This window comes from Phyllobates terribilis, unplaced genomic scaffold (genome assembly GCF_046119375.1).
Source record: "Phyllobates terribilis strain yellow unplaced genomic scaffold, ASM4611937v1 Scaffold_2__4_contigs__length_985480577, whole genome shotgun sequence".
NCBI lineage: Eukaryota > Metazoa > Chordata > Amphibia > Anura > Dendrobatidae > Phyllobates > Phyllobates terribilis.
The window spans coordinates 759,870,305-759,884,693 of record NW_027362762.1 but is presented as its reverse complement, the minus strand read 5'-3'; the positions used below and the strand labels follow the sequence as shown (position 1 = coordinate 759,884,693).

The 14,389-nt window shown below is 43.7% G+C and overlaps 1 protein-coding gene across 2 annotated transcripts in view; it reads left to right on the top strand.

Moving 5' to 3' along the window:
• The window catches only part of CLDN34 (claudin 34), a 42,009-nt gene that overhangs the window by 17,813 nt on the left and 9,807 nt on the right, over nt 1-14,389 (top strand). The window contains exon 2 of one of the 2 annotated variants that reach the window (XM_073670725.1): nt 2,730-2,786. The gene's annotated coding sequence lies outside the window, so the exon portion shown is untranslated. Of the gene's footprint in view, nt 1-2,635; nt 2,708-2,729; nt 2,787-14,389 lie in introns of those variants that run through there. The other variant, XM_073670726.1, reaches the window with a different exon arrangement.

Sequence of the window (14,389 nt, the reverse complement as noted above, 5' to 3'; positions counted from 1 at the left end):
AATGATGTTTTAATTAATACTTTTTTTGTATATGATTTTTTTAGCACTTTTTACTCTATGTTTTGTTTGTCAGTATGGTGAAAAAACTTTATTTTTGTCATATTTTTTGTTTATTTTTTTAAGGAACGAATGGAATAAATAATATAACAGTTTAGAGATTGGTTTGTTCCGGATGCAGCAATATTAATTATGTGTATTTTCTTTTGTTTTCTTCTGATTTTACAGAAAACAGCATTTTTACTTGAAAACATTTTTACATTCTTTTCTCGTACTTTCCATTTTACTTTTTACAAACTTTATTTGACTTTTTTTTACTTAGACCCAGAATGGGATATCAGCTTTCACTGCTCTAATCGCTGGTCTAATACACTGCATTGCTTTTAGGGTGTTAGACCTGTCAGTCTCACACTGACAGGAGGCGTTTCAGGGCGGGCTCATGGCAAGACCTTACAGGCCACCGTAGCTGGGTGAACCCGTGGCCATTATTTGGCCATGGATCACTATGGGAATGTAGCACCCTGAGGACTCGGCTGCTACAGGGGTATTACGCCTCAAGCCAGAGGTGTGGTATTCCACTCCCGGGTAAGGATGGAGTGTGGAACTGAGCTCAGTTAGCTGCATGCACTACACACATCCCATTTCCGGGGAACAGACCGATGGTACTCCCACTAGAGAAATGTGCAGGTACGACAGTGTCTGTTCCTGGCTGGAGTGGGAGGGGGGTGGAACATCCCAGTAGTGTAGGGGCAGATAGGGGGAGCAGCCTGGGTAAAGCTAGGAGCTCATTGGGTGCTGGTCACCTGAGCTCACACATAGAGGGAGTATATAAGGTGGGCACCATCTTAGATCAGGGTCAGTCAGTCAGTTGTCAGTCAGCCAGTCAGACAGTCTGTCTGAGAGCCTGAGAAGCAGAGCAGAGGAGAAGGAAGAGAGACCCAGAGGCGCAGAGGGGACCCCAAGATCCCAGAATAAGCACAAAAGGGTGAAGGGTCGGCAAAAGGGTACCGGATCCCAAGCTGGCAGAGGCTACAGCACACCTTAGCCAGGAACCGGAGGTCGTGGGCAGGATCTGCCACGACCCTCACCAAATCCACTAGAAAGGCATACCAAGCATAGGGTCAGGGAGCCCAGAGGAGGCTTGACCACCAAGAGACCCGAGGGAGCCGGCCAAAAGTGGATCCCTGGTGGGAACGGCCAGAAGAAGGGAGAGTCAGAAAGGAGCTCAGGACCATACTCGGGGGTTGCCCGGGAGTTGGCCGAGTCCAGGACCTGGTGGACGCAGCACGGCTTGGGTGGTCACTGCTGTACACAGTGACCCGAGCAACACCAGTAAGTAAAACCCTGGAACTGCATTTTATGCCTCTGAGTCTCCTTGCTGCACCTTCACAATCACCATCCTCCACGGCTGACCCCCTGAGGCTATACCCCTCCCGTTGGGGGTTATACTACCAAAGCTGCACACATACCAACAGCCTCAGCGGACCCTGCTGCAGCGGCGGCCTTTTGACCGCAAATCAACGGGTGGCGTAGTCGACACAAAGAACTCTAATAACATCTGTAGGACTGCCACACACTGAGTTTGACACCCTGGGCACGGACCGGGTCACAACCACTCGGAGACTACAACCCCCATCTGATCCGGCTCCGGGTATCCCTAACAGCACTGGCCCAGGGGGCGCGTCAGGAAGGCCGCAATTACAATCGCTATGCGCTGATCAGAGCAAAGAGGGAGCCCCCTCCCTCTAATAAGCAGATAGGTGCCGCTGTCGCTATTGACAGCTGTATATAGCAGAAATCACGATCTCCTATGAACACCAACCACAGGTGGGTATTCACATGACTACTGTGATGACAAATACAGGAGTTTTCAGCAGACCCCTGTCTTTCATGGCAACCCATCGGCGTCCTGCGGTCGCGTCATAGATGTTCCCACGAGGGGTTAGAACAGCGTGCCCCATGTTAAATGACGGTGAGAGTTTGACAGCGGCATTTAACAGGTTAACAGCTCCACTTCACCCACGACTATTAGAGGCAGATGATGGCTGAAAAACCTAGCCATCATCTCCCGGGAAAGATGTGAGCTCGGCGTGCCAACCCACATTAAAAGCAGGGAGACGACTTATGGCGGACATAGTGCGTCATAAGTCAATAAGGGCTTAAACTTGGTTACCATCTGTTTACCCATAGGCATGTATAGTGAAGCCACTCTGACATTACTAAAGTTTTGTTTGTGTTAAAGAGCTTGAAAACTGTTCAGTAGAATCGTAGGTGACCTCAGAGTTTTACATACGTCTTTTCTGGGCAATTGAACGCAAATCAAAGTTTTGGGGAAAAATTCATCAAATCTCACCAATTTGAATTTCAAAAGATTTGCTCGTCTCTAATCTGCATATATTGGCCAACTATAATCCTTAAGATCAGCTTTCAGATATCATTCAAGTCTTGCTAAAGATGTCTTTTTCTAGTTTCTAGCTTAGTGGATTTTACTGTTAAAATTTCCCTCTAACGGGTGATTTCCTGAAATAAAAAATGGTATAACTATCTCTTGTTAATTATTAAACTTTATGTCATCTATATTGATCTAGTGGGGGAGTGTGAAGGAGCGGTGCGTACGTCATGTCTCCATCCTCTACTATTCACATTTCTGTCATTTGCTGTATTGGAAGTACACGGAATAACATGTCAAGTGCATGTTACACACAGTAATGTAAGTGTATTTCTATTCACAGGTTTTTTTAAGCTTCCCTATTTGATGTTTCGGGTGAAGATTTAGATATGAAAAAAGAGTAAGATTTCAATGAGATTACAGAACACTTGGTTTGGTTTTAATTTTATATTTAAGATTATTTTCGTATAATTTTACTTCATACAAAATCCTGGTAAGATGCTATTTCATTTTACATCATTTTATATCATTTTATTTTAAATAATTATCCAGATTTATATGACATATTTTTTTAGGTGTTAAAATGTATGTATTTTTGATTCTGCTGTGACATTTTACCATAAAAATATTCATTATAAAGATTGATCAATAATGCTAAAGAATGGATGAAATGTAAATGAAAAGGCACACATAACATAGTCATGTATTTTCAGCTTAACCTATTTAAACCTGTTTCTAAGACCACATTCACACGTCAGCAGTTATGTTCTACTGTATCTGTACCCATTATAGTCTATGGCATGTTCACATCGCAATTTTTTTCTTTTTGTGGACCAATTGTCCACATGAAAACTTAGAGAATTTATGGATTTACCATTCATGTGTCATCCAAGTGCTGTCCATTTTTTTACTTAATGGGTAGCAGATGTTTGGAAAATATATTTATTTATTTTGCATAGGAGATAAACCGATGCTACATTGATGCATAAAATTGGACGCATGGGAAAAAGTTTTTCCTTGTAAGCAAATGAAAATGGACGACTGAATAAAGCTTCAGGAATCATAATTTTCCATAAGTTCTGACTACAACCCCGTCCTCCCCCACACACACACACAGACCATGAACTGGGCAAAATAGATAAGAAATATTTTCTAGATTAGATTTATGCGCCCTACATATAAGCTATTCGAGAGTAATACAATTTTTACTAAAACTATTTTAACCAAGCTTACAATTATTAAAAAAAACATTATTTATATCAGCAGTAACAACCAACTAAGGGTTCATGCAGACATCCGTAAAAATCAATGCAAGGACTATCCAAGGGTCTCGCGATCTGAATGCAATAACCTTAATACATCGGGTGAAAGAAGTATTGAACATGACAAAATGTTCCAAGTAAATATATTTCTAAAGGTGCTATTAACATGAAATTTGCACTATATGTTGGTAACAACCCATCCAATCCACTCAGACAAAGAAATCAAACCATAGATATCCATAAATTAAGTATTGAACACATGAAGAAAGAGAGATGTAAAAAGCCATGAAAAGTCCTGACACCAGCTAAAATCTATCAGTAATTGGAAAGCAATCCTGCCACTTAGTGACAAATAATATCAGCTGGTTCAACTCATAGACTATAAAAGGTGTCTCATTACACAAGAAACATCTCATGATGAGTAAAACCAATGAGCTGCCTCAAGATCTTCACAACTTTATTGTTGCAAAACATACTGATGGCATTGGTTACAGAAGAATTTCTAAACTACTGAAGTTTTCAGACAGCACTGTTGGGGCCATAATCCAGAAGTGAAAAGAGCATCATTTCATCATAAACCGGCCACAACCAGGTGCTCCCGTCAGGATTTCAGACAAAGGAGAGCAAATTGTCTCCTCAGAGAGAAAGAGAACAAGAACTCTAGAGCCACCTATAGGAAGTAGCAATCCTAAAAGTCAATATCTACTCTGTAATGAGCCTTGTCATATGACTTAGGATAATAGCCAAAAATCCCAATTTGCAGACACTGTGTTTCGGGCACTACCCCTCATCAGTGCAAAGTGTGAGATCTGGTTTGGCTGGGTGAGAGGCGTCTGACCGGGATCCAAGGGGTAACGTTTCTCCTTGCTGAGAGTGACATGTGAAGCCTGACATGCCAAGTTCAGGAGACTTTTAAGCCGCAATGCTATGCTCCAGAGAAGTGAAAATAATTATCAGAACAGTTATCCAAATGCCAAGAACCACCTGTGGAGAGCTACAGAAAGACCAGGAATCAAGAGGTACAATTGTTTCAAAGAAAACAAAAAGTAATGCACTCAACCTTCATGGGCGGTATGTATGCTCACCATGCAAGACTCCATTGCTCAACAAAAAGCATGTTCAAGTGTGTTTAAAGTTTGCTCAAAACATTTAGACAAGCCTGTGAAATACTGGGAGAATATAGTCTGGTCAGATGAGACCAAAATTTAACTCTTTGGATGCCATGATACACACCATATTTGGAGGCCAAAAGGCACTGCATATCACCCCAAAACACCATACCAACAGTGAAGTTTGAATGTGGAAACATCATGCTGTGGGGCTACTGGTCATCTCAGTGGGGATACCATTGTTTTACTTGCAAAAAAAGCCATGTATTGTAGATACAATTGCAGTGTAGTGTGAGTGATATGTGTATAGTGTGTACTGCATGTATGTAATGTGTGAGTGATGCGTGACTTATATATAATATTGAATTGATGTGATTATCATGTATTTAATGTGTGAGTGACATGTGGACATCATGTGTCTAATGTCTGAATGACGTGTGCGTGATGTGTTTCTAGCCTCTTCTTTTATGTTCCTTTGAGTGTGAATAGGCGTAAGTGACAAGGGTAAGAGCAAGTAAAGCAAAACTATGAACTATGCACTTTTCACCTCCTTTGCTGTGTGCCAGGGCAGCTTTTTAGCCCCAGTATGGCCCTGGCAGGATACATGAGAAAAGATGAGAAACTGAATTCACGAGGCAGAACGGTAAAACACGGCAGCATCGATGCAGGACTCTAAAGCTATGTTCACACATCATGTTTTTTTTTCGCATCAATTTTCTGCAGTAAAACCTGATCTCTCAAGGGAGGTTTGTTCAGGATTTTTCTTGCAGTTTTAGTGATTTTTTGGTTTGTTTTTTCAGCGTTTTTTTTCACTATCCTTCTGTCTCCTTTTATGCATGTACATAAAGTTCAGTGAAAAAAAAATACATTCTATTTTGGCATCAAAAACGCTGAAAGAAAGTTATCTGCGTTTTGGGTGTGTTTTTTCAGCGTTTTTTTCACCACCCATTACTTCCTATGGGTGAAAAAACACTGAAAAAATGCTGAAAAAACGCTGAAAGAAGTGACATGCTCTATTTTCCGAAAAAATATGCAAGGCACAAAATCCTGAACAAAAAAAAAACAATGATGTGTGAACTAAGAATTCTGGAGTCTCATAGACTTTGCTGGTACTTTGCATGTTTGTCACACTTAAATTGTAGCGTCGGCATCTCTGCCTCCTGCCGGGCAGAGACACCGATCCCCTCACCACCGCAGTCCTGGTTCGGCATCCTCCGGCTCCCCTTCTGCATCCCCGGGCACTGCGCTTAGGGCACGCGCGCTCCCTCTTAAAGGGGCCGCGCGCGCCGCGCGCGCCGTCCTAAAGAGTCCCCGGCCAATGGCCGGAGGACTTCCCCTATATGGAGGTGCCTGTGCAAGATTGTTGTTTGTGTGCTAACATTCTCCTCAGTCCTCAGGTTCCAGTACACACCAGCCTGTCTATCAGCCATGCCAGCCAGCCTGTCTATCAGCCGTGCCCGCCTGTTTGTCTATTAGCCGTGCCCGCCTGCCTGTCTATCAGCGGTGCCCACCAGCCTGTTTATCAGCCGTGCCCGCCAGTCTGTCTATCAGCCGTACTCGCCTGCCTATCAGCCGTGCCCACCTGCCTATCTGCCATACCCACCAGCCTGCCTATCGGCCGTGCCTGTCTACCCACATCACCTTCCTGTCTACCAGCCATGCTCATCCGCTGTGCCTGCCTGCCTCGGCCATCAGTCCCGTGGGAGTCACCTGGTCTCACACAAAGTCGGTCCCAGAGTAGCACCTGGTTCACCTTCCCGGTCCCTCCTTGGTTCATGGAGTCGACTAAACCGCCATGTGACCAGGGTCTGTCTGGGTAGGCCCTTAGTTACGACCCTCTGGTCCCTCCTTGTATCACAACACAGAGGTTCCACCACCCGGATCCGTAACATAAATGTTTCAGATCACAAAACAAATTTAAATATTAGACAAAGATAACATAAGTAATTACAAAATGCAGTTTTTAAATGAAAGTCTTTATTATTAAGGGAAAAAGAAATCCAAACCTACATGGCCCTGTGAGAAAAAGTGATTGCCCCCTAAACCTAATAACTGGTTGGGCCATCCTTAGCAGCAACATCTGCAATCAAGTGTTTGCAATAACTGGCAATGAGTCTTTTACAATGCTCTGGAGGAATTTGGGCCCACTCATCTTTGCAAAATTGTTGTAATTCAGCCACATTGGAGGGTTTCCGAGCATGAACCACCTTTTTAAGGTCATGCTACAGCATCTCAATCAAACTAAGGTCAGGACTTTAACTAGGCTACCAAAGTCTTAATTCTTAATCCATTCAGAGGTGGATTTGTTGGTGTGTTTTGGATCATTGTACTGCTGCATAACCCAAGTGAGCTTCAGCTTGTGGTCACGAACAGATGGCTGGACATTCTCCTTCAGGATTTTTTGATAAACAGTAGAATTTATGGTTGCATTTATCACAGCAAGTCTTCCAGGTCCTGAAGCAGCTAAACAGCCTCAGACTATCACACTACCACCACCATATTTTACTGTTGGTATGATGTTTCTTTTCTGAAATGCTGTGTTAATTATACGCCAAATGTAATTGGACATACACCTTCCAATAAGTTCAACTTTTGTCTTGTCAGTCCATAGAGTATTCTCCCAAAAGCATTGGTGATCATCAAGATGTTTTCTGGCAAAACTGAGATGAGCCTTTATGTTCTTTTTGCTCAGCAGTGGTTTGTGTCTTGGAACTCTGCCTTGCATGCCATTTTTGCCTAGTCTCTTTCTTATGGTGGAGTCATGAACACTGACCTTTACTGAGGCAAGAGAGGCCTGCAGTTCTTTGGATGTTGTTTTGGGGTCTTTTATGACCAATTGGATGAGTCATCACTGCGCTCTTGGGCTAATTTTATTTCTATTTTCTAGAGCAGTAATGCTATTCAAATTTCATATATTTCATGTTCGCATACTTAGCATTGCAGAGTACTACTTCATTTGTTACGTGGGGTAATTTTAGCCAGCCGACCACTCCTCGGAAGGTTCACCACTGTTGCATGTTTTCGTAATTTGTAGATAATGGCTCTCACTGTGGTTCGTTGGAGTCCTAAAGATCTATAAACGGCTCAATAACCTTTTCCAGACTGATAGATCTCAATTACTTTGTTTCTCATTTGTTCCCGAATTTCTTTGGATCGCAGCATGTCTAGCTTTTGAGGATGTTTTGGTCTACTTCACTTTGTCAGGCAGATCCTATTTAAGTGCTTTCTTGATTGAGAACAGGTGTGGCAGTAATCAGGCCTGTGTGTGGCTAGGGAATTTGAACTCAGCTTTCCAAAGATGTGATAAACCACAGTTCATTTATGTTTTAAGGGGGGGAGCAATCACTTTTTCACACAGGGCCCTGTAGGTTTGGATTTATTTTTTCCTTAATAATAAGGACCTTCATTTAAAAAGTGCATTTTGTATTTACTTGTGTTATCTCTGTCTAATATTTACATTTTTTTGTGATCTGAAACATTTAAGTGTGACAAGCATGCAAAAGAATAAGAAATCAGGAAGGAGGCAAGCACTTTTTCACAGCACTGTATGTTCCTCACATATAAGATATCATTGTCACACTGTAGTAATGTCTTCCTTTATAACCATAGCCACTGTTGCTTGTAAAACCACACCTAGAGAACTAGTAGTATACCAGGTATACTGTTACCTGCCCTAACCAGGTGATCAAGTAACTCAACTTATGTATACTGCTTGAAGAGCAGATTCCACTTACTAATCATCACCTGCAATTTGTGAGTATGCTGGGGGTATTGTCTGTGAACTGTGCACAATGAAATATATTTTAAGGGGTAAAGGCATTCTTTCCATCACTATTTTATCAATATTTTAAACTGTTGTAAAAAAACAATTACTACCTTGTTCTACAAGCGATGGCCATGTGTTTGTGACATGCATTTTTTACAACATTTTAGAGAAGCCTATGGGTGCTTTCACACTATGTTTTGGCACTTGTTTGTTGGTCCCGTTGGGGCTTACATCCGAACCCCCCACAAAACAGGATTTGGACTTAAGCACTGACGGGGCCATAGACTGTAATGGTGCCGACAGAGTGAATGTGTGTTCTGTCATGCATCATTTTCATGTATGCCTACTGGGGGTGGATACTCAGACCTACAGTAGTAGACTGCGTCTGGGTGTCCTTCTCCTGTAGGAGTATATACCCAAAAATGATACATGACAGAGCACACGTTCACATTGTCGGCACCATTATCGCCTATGGCCCCATCGGCACATATGCCCGAATCCCGTTTTGCAGGGATTCGGACATAAGCCCTGACGGGACCAATGAACGGGTGCCAAAATGTAGTTTTAAAGCATCCTATGGGAAAAATACTGCATACCAAAAAGGGGTGTATGCAGACTTTTTATTAATTTGCTATAGACTTTACCGTAACATCCTGTTTTAGAATGTTTTGACCTAAAATGCAGTGAAAAACACCCACAAAAATATTATGCTGCAATTACCAAAAATAGTGTCAAAAAAATGACTAAAATGTGTGAACACCATCTGGGCTGGTTTCACATACTTAATTTTTTAGAAAATCTGCGTATGGCGCGTTATTTGGTGCTCTTCTTGTAGGCTTGTCTATAGTACTTAAAAATTCCATAAAAACCTGTGGCGATTTATAAGAGTCGAGAGCAGAATAAATGGTCATAAATTCTAGTGTAAGTATTTTGGCATTTTTATAGTGATTTTTAAGTGTTTGGCCTTCACTGCAGCTACTACGGTCTGTGTGCATTGACTGAAGCTGCCAATAAACAACAACAATTCACATCACCGCTGCAGACAATCATTGAGCTCAGCAGCTCAAGCTGTCTACATTGGCAGAGCCACTGAGGAGAGAGAGAGAGATAAAAGAAAGAGAGATGTGAGAACGAGAGAGAGAGATTTGGGTGAAAATATAGTAAACTTCAGACATCAAAAGAGAAACAAAAAAAGAAAAAAATGTATGGCTTATTTTACTGCCAACAGAACAGTTTAACCCCTTCACTCCCGAGCCTGTTTTCACCTCCCTGACAATTCTGACCAGTGTCTCTTTATTAGAAACGCTTCAATATATCCCAGTGATTCCGATATTGTGGTTTCGAAACACATTGTATTATCATGTTAATGGTAAATTTAGGTCAATATTTTTTGCGTTTATTTGTTAAAATATCGGAATTTTGCTGAAAGTTTTGAAAATTGCAATTTTTCACACTTTTACTTTTTACGCCCTTAAAGAGAAGGTACCATGATTTTTAATTTTGTATTAATAATTCTTAATTATATAATCAATTATTTTTAATACAAAATTTGTTGCATTAGCCCCAAAATTAGCATTTTCACAAGGGTAACAGGAGAAAATTGACCATACAATTTGTTGTGCAATTTCTCCTGAGTACATTTGCCATATGTGAGAGAAAACCACTGTTAGGGCACACGGCAGGGCTTGAAAGGGAAGGACCACCATTTGTTTTCTGCAAGGGAAAATTGTCTGGAATAGACTGCGGACGCCATGTTGCACTTGCAGAGCCCCTGATGTGCCTAAACAGTGCAAATCCCCCCACAAGTGACCCCCATTTTACACTACTCAAAGAACTTATCTAGATGTCTGGTGAGCACGTTGAACTCACAGGTGCTTCACAGAATTTTATAACGTAGTGCTGAGAAAATGAAAAAAAAATCTGATTTTTTCCACAAAAATGTTGCTTTAGCCCCAAATTTTGCATTTTCACAAAGATAACAGGAGAAAATGGACCCCAGGATTTGTTGTGAAATTTTTCCTGAGTACATTGATACCCCGTACATGGTGGAAAACTACTGTTTGGGCACACGGCAGGGCTTGGAAAGGATGGAGCCCCATTTGACTTTTGGAATGCAAAATTGGCTGGAATATATAGAGGACGCCATGTTGTATTTGCAGAGCCCATGGCATGCCAAAACAGCAGAAACCCCTACAAGTGACCCCAGTTTGAAAACTATACCTCTTGAGGAAATCATCTAGGGGTGTAGTGAGCATTTTTAACCTTCAGGCGATTCACAGAATTGTATAACATTGGGCTGAGTCAATGTAAAATTTTCCCCTAAAATGCTGCTTTGACCCCAAGTTTTTAATTTTCAAAAGGTATAATAGGAGAAAATGAACTGTACAATTTGTCGCACACTTTCTCCTGAGTATGCCAACACCCCATATGTGGTCAAAAACTACTTTTGAGACACAGTGCAAAGTTAAGAAGGGAAGAATATTGAAGTTCAGATTTTACTAGAATGGTTTGCAGGTGTCATCATGTCACATTGGCAGAGCCCCTTAGATGCCAGAACAGCGGAACCCCCTCATATGTGATCCAATCTTACAAACCGCCCCCCAATGAATCCATCTAGGGGTGCAGTGAGCATGTTGACACCACATGTGCCTCACAGAATTTATACCATTGGGCAATGAAGAAAGAGTAATTACATTTTTACAACTAAAAGGTTGTTTTAGCTCCAAATTTTTAATTTTTATAAGGGCTAATAGGAAAAATGGACCCCACAGTTTGTTGCTGAGCGCACCAATACCCTGTATGTAATCCGGAACTACTTTTCACGCACAGTGGAAAACTCAGAAAGGAAGGAATGCCATTTTATAGTGCAGATTTTGCTGTTATTTATTTGCAGGTGCCATAGCCCACTGGAAGAGTCCCTGAGGTGCCAGAACAGCAGAACCCCCCCATAAGTGACCCAATTTTACAAACTACACCTCTAAATGAATTAATCTAAGGGTGCAGTGATCATATTGACACCATAGGAGGTGTATCACAAAATTGTATATACAAAGTCATGTGAGGGCTTGTTTTTTGTGGGTCGAGTTGATGTTTTTGTTGGTACCATTTTTTAGGCACATAACATTTTTTGAACGCTTTCTATTCCAATTTTTGGGAGTCAGAATGAACAAAGCCGAGCAATTCAGTATTTTTTTTTTCATGCAGTTCACCGTATGGTAAAATTGTTAAGGCAGCTTTACTCTTCAGCAGGGCCGGCTCCAGGTTTTTCTGGGCCCCGGGCGAAAGAGTCTCAGTGGGCCCCTTTAACACATACCACGATTCATGATGCAGAGATACGGCGGAGAAATATATATATATAGTACAATGCAAAGATTTCACTTCATGAGTGATATCTATTGTAAATTCCACAATAGCTCAGAAACCGGTGAATCGCTCCACACAGAATAGTGGCCCCCATATAAGGCTCCATACGGAATACTGGTCCCCATATAACGCCCATACGGAATACTGGCCCCCATATAACGCTTCATACGGAATACTGGCCCCCATATAAGGCCCCATACGGAATACTTGCCCCCATATAAGGCCCCATACGGAATACTGGCCCCCATATAAGACCCCATACGGAATACTGGCCCCCATATAAGACCCCATACGGAATACTGGCCCCCATATAAGGCCCCATACGGAATACTGGCCCCCATATAAGGCCCCATACGGAATACTGGCCCCCATATAAGACCCCATACGGAATACTGGCCCCCATATAAGACCCCATACGGAATACTGGCCCCCATATAAGACCCCATACAGAATACTGGCCCCCATATAAGGCCCCATACGGAATACTGACCCCCATATAAGGCTCCATGCGGAATACTGACCCCCATATAAGGCTCCATGCGGAATACTGACCCCCATATAAGGCTCCATGCGGAATACTGACCCCCATATAAGGCTCCATGCGGAATACTGACCCCCATATAAGGCTCCATGCGGAATACTGGCCCCCATATAAGGCTCCATACGGAATACTGGCCCCCATATAAGGCCCCATATGGAATACTGGCCCCTATATAAGGCTCCATATGGAATACTGGCCCCCATATAAGGCTCCATACGGAATACTGGCCCCCATATAAGGCTCCATACGGAATACTGGCCCCCATATAAGGCTCCATACGGAATACTGGCCCCCATATGGAATACTGGCCCCCATATAAGGCTCCATACGGAATACTGGCTTCCATATAAGGCTCCATACGGAATACTGGCCCCCATATAAGGCTCCATACAGAATACTGGCCCCCATATAACGCTCCATACAGGATACTGGCCCCCATATAACGCTCCATACAGGATACCGGTCCCCATATAATGCTGCATGCAGGCTGTTACCCCCCACATAATGCCCCATACAGGCTGTCCCCCCCTTATAATGCTCCATGCAGGCTGTTACCCCCCACATAATGCCCCATACAGGTCCCTCCCTTTTAATGCTCCATGCAGGCTGTTACCCCCCACATAATGCCCCATACAGGCTGCCCCCCCCTTATAATGCTCCATGCAGGCTGTTACCCCCCACATAATGCCCCATACAGGCTGCCCCCCCCCCTTATAATGCTCCATGCAGGCTGTTCCCCCCCACATAATGCCCCATACAGGCCCCCCCCTTTTAATGCTCCATGCAGGCTGTTACCCCCGACATAATGCCCCATACAGGCTGCCCCCCCCTTATAATGCTCCATGCAGGCTGTTACCCCCCACATAATGCCCCATACAGGCTGCCCCCCCCTTATAATGCTCCATGCAGGCTGTTACCCCCCACATAATGCCCCATACAGGTCCCTCCCTTTTAATGCTCCATGCAGGCTGTTACCCCCCACATAATGCCCCATACAGGCTGCCCCCCCCCTTATAATGCTCCATGCAGGCTGTTACCCCCCTTATAATGCTCCATGCAGGCTGTTCCCCCCCACATAATGCCCCATACAGGCCCCCCCCTTTTAATGCTCCATGCAGGCTGTTACCCCCCACATAATGCCCCATACAGGCTGCCCCCCCTCTTTATAATGCCCCATGCAGGCTGTCACCCCTCCTCTTTATAATGCTCCATGCAGGCTGTCACCCCTCCTCTTTATACTGCCCCATACAGGCTGTCACCCCTCCTCTTTATAATGCCCCATGCAGGATGTCCCCCCCTCTCTTTATAATGCCCCGTGCAGGCTGTTCCCCACCTTATAATGCCCCATGCAGGCTGTTCCCCACCTTATAATGCCCCATGCAGGCTGTCACCCCTCCTCTTTATACTGCCCCATGCAGGCTGTCACCCCTCCTCTTTATAATGCCCCATGCAGGCTGTCACCCCTCCTCTTTATACTGCCCCATGCAGGCTGTCACCCCTCCTCTTTATAATGCCCCATGCAGGATGTCCCCCCCTCTCTTTATAATGCCCCGTGCAGGCTGTTCCCCACCTTATAATGCCCCATGCAGGCTGGTCCCCACCTTATAATGCCCCATGCAGGCTGTCACCCCTCCTCATTATAATGCCCCAAGCAGGAATCCCCCCCTCTTTATAATGCCCCATGCAGGCTGTTCCCCACCTTATAATGCCCCATGCAGGCTGTCACCCCTCCTCTTTATAATGCCCCATGCAGGCTGTCACCCCTCCTCTTTATAATGCCCCATGCAGGCTGTCACCCCTCCTCTTTATACTGCCCCATGCAGGCTGTCACCCCTCCTCTTTATAATGCCCCATGCAGGATGTCCCCCCCTCTCTTTATAATGCCCCGTGCAGGCTGTTCCCCACCTTATAATGCCCCATGCAGGCTGGTCCCCACCTTATAATGCCCCATGCAGGCTGTCA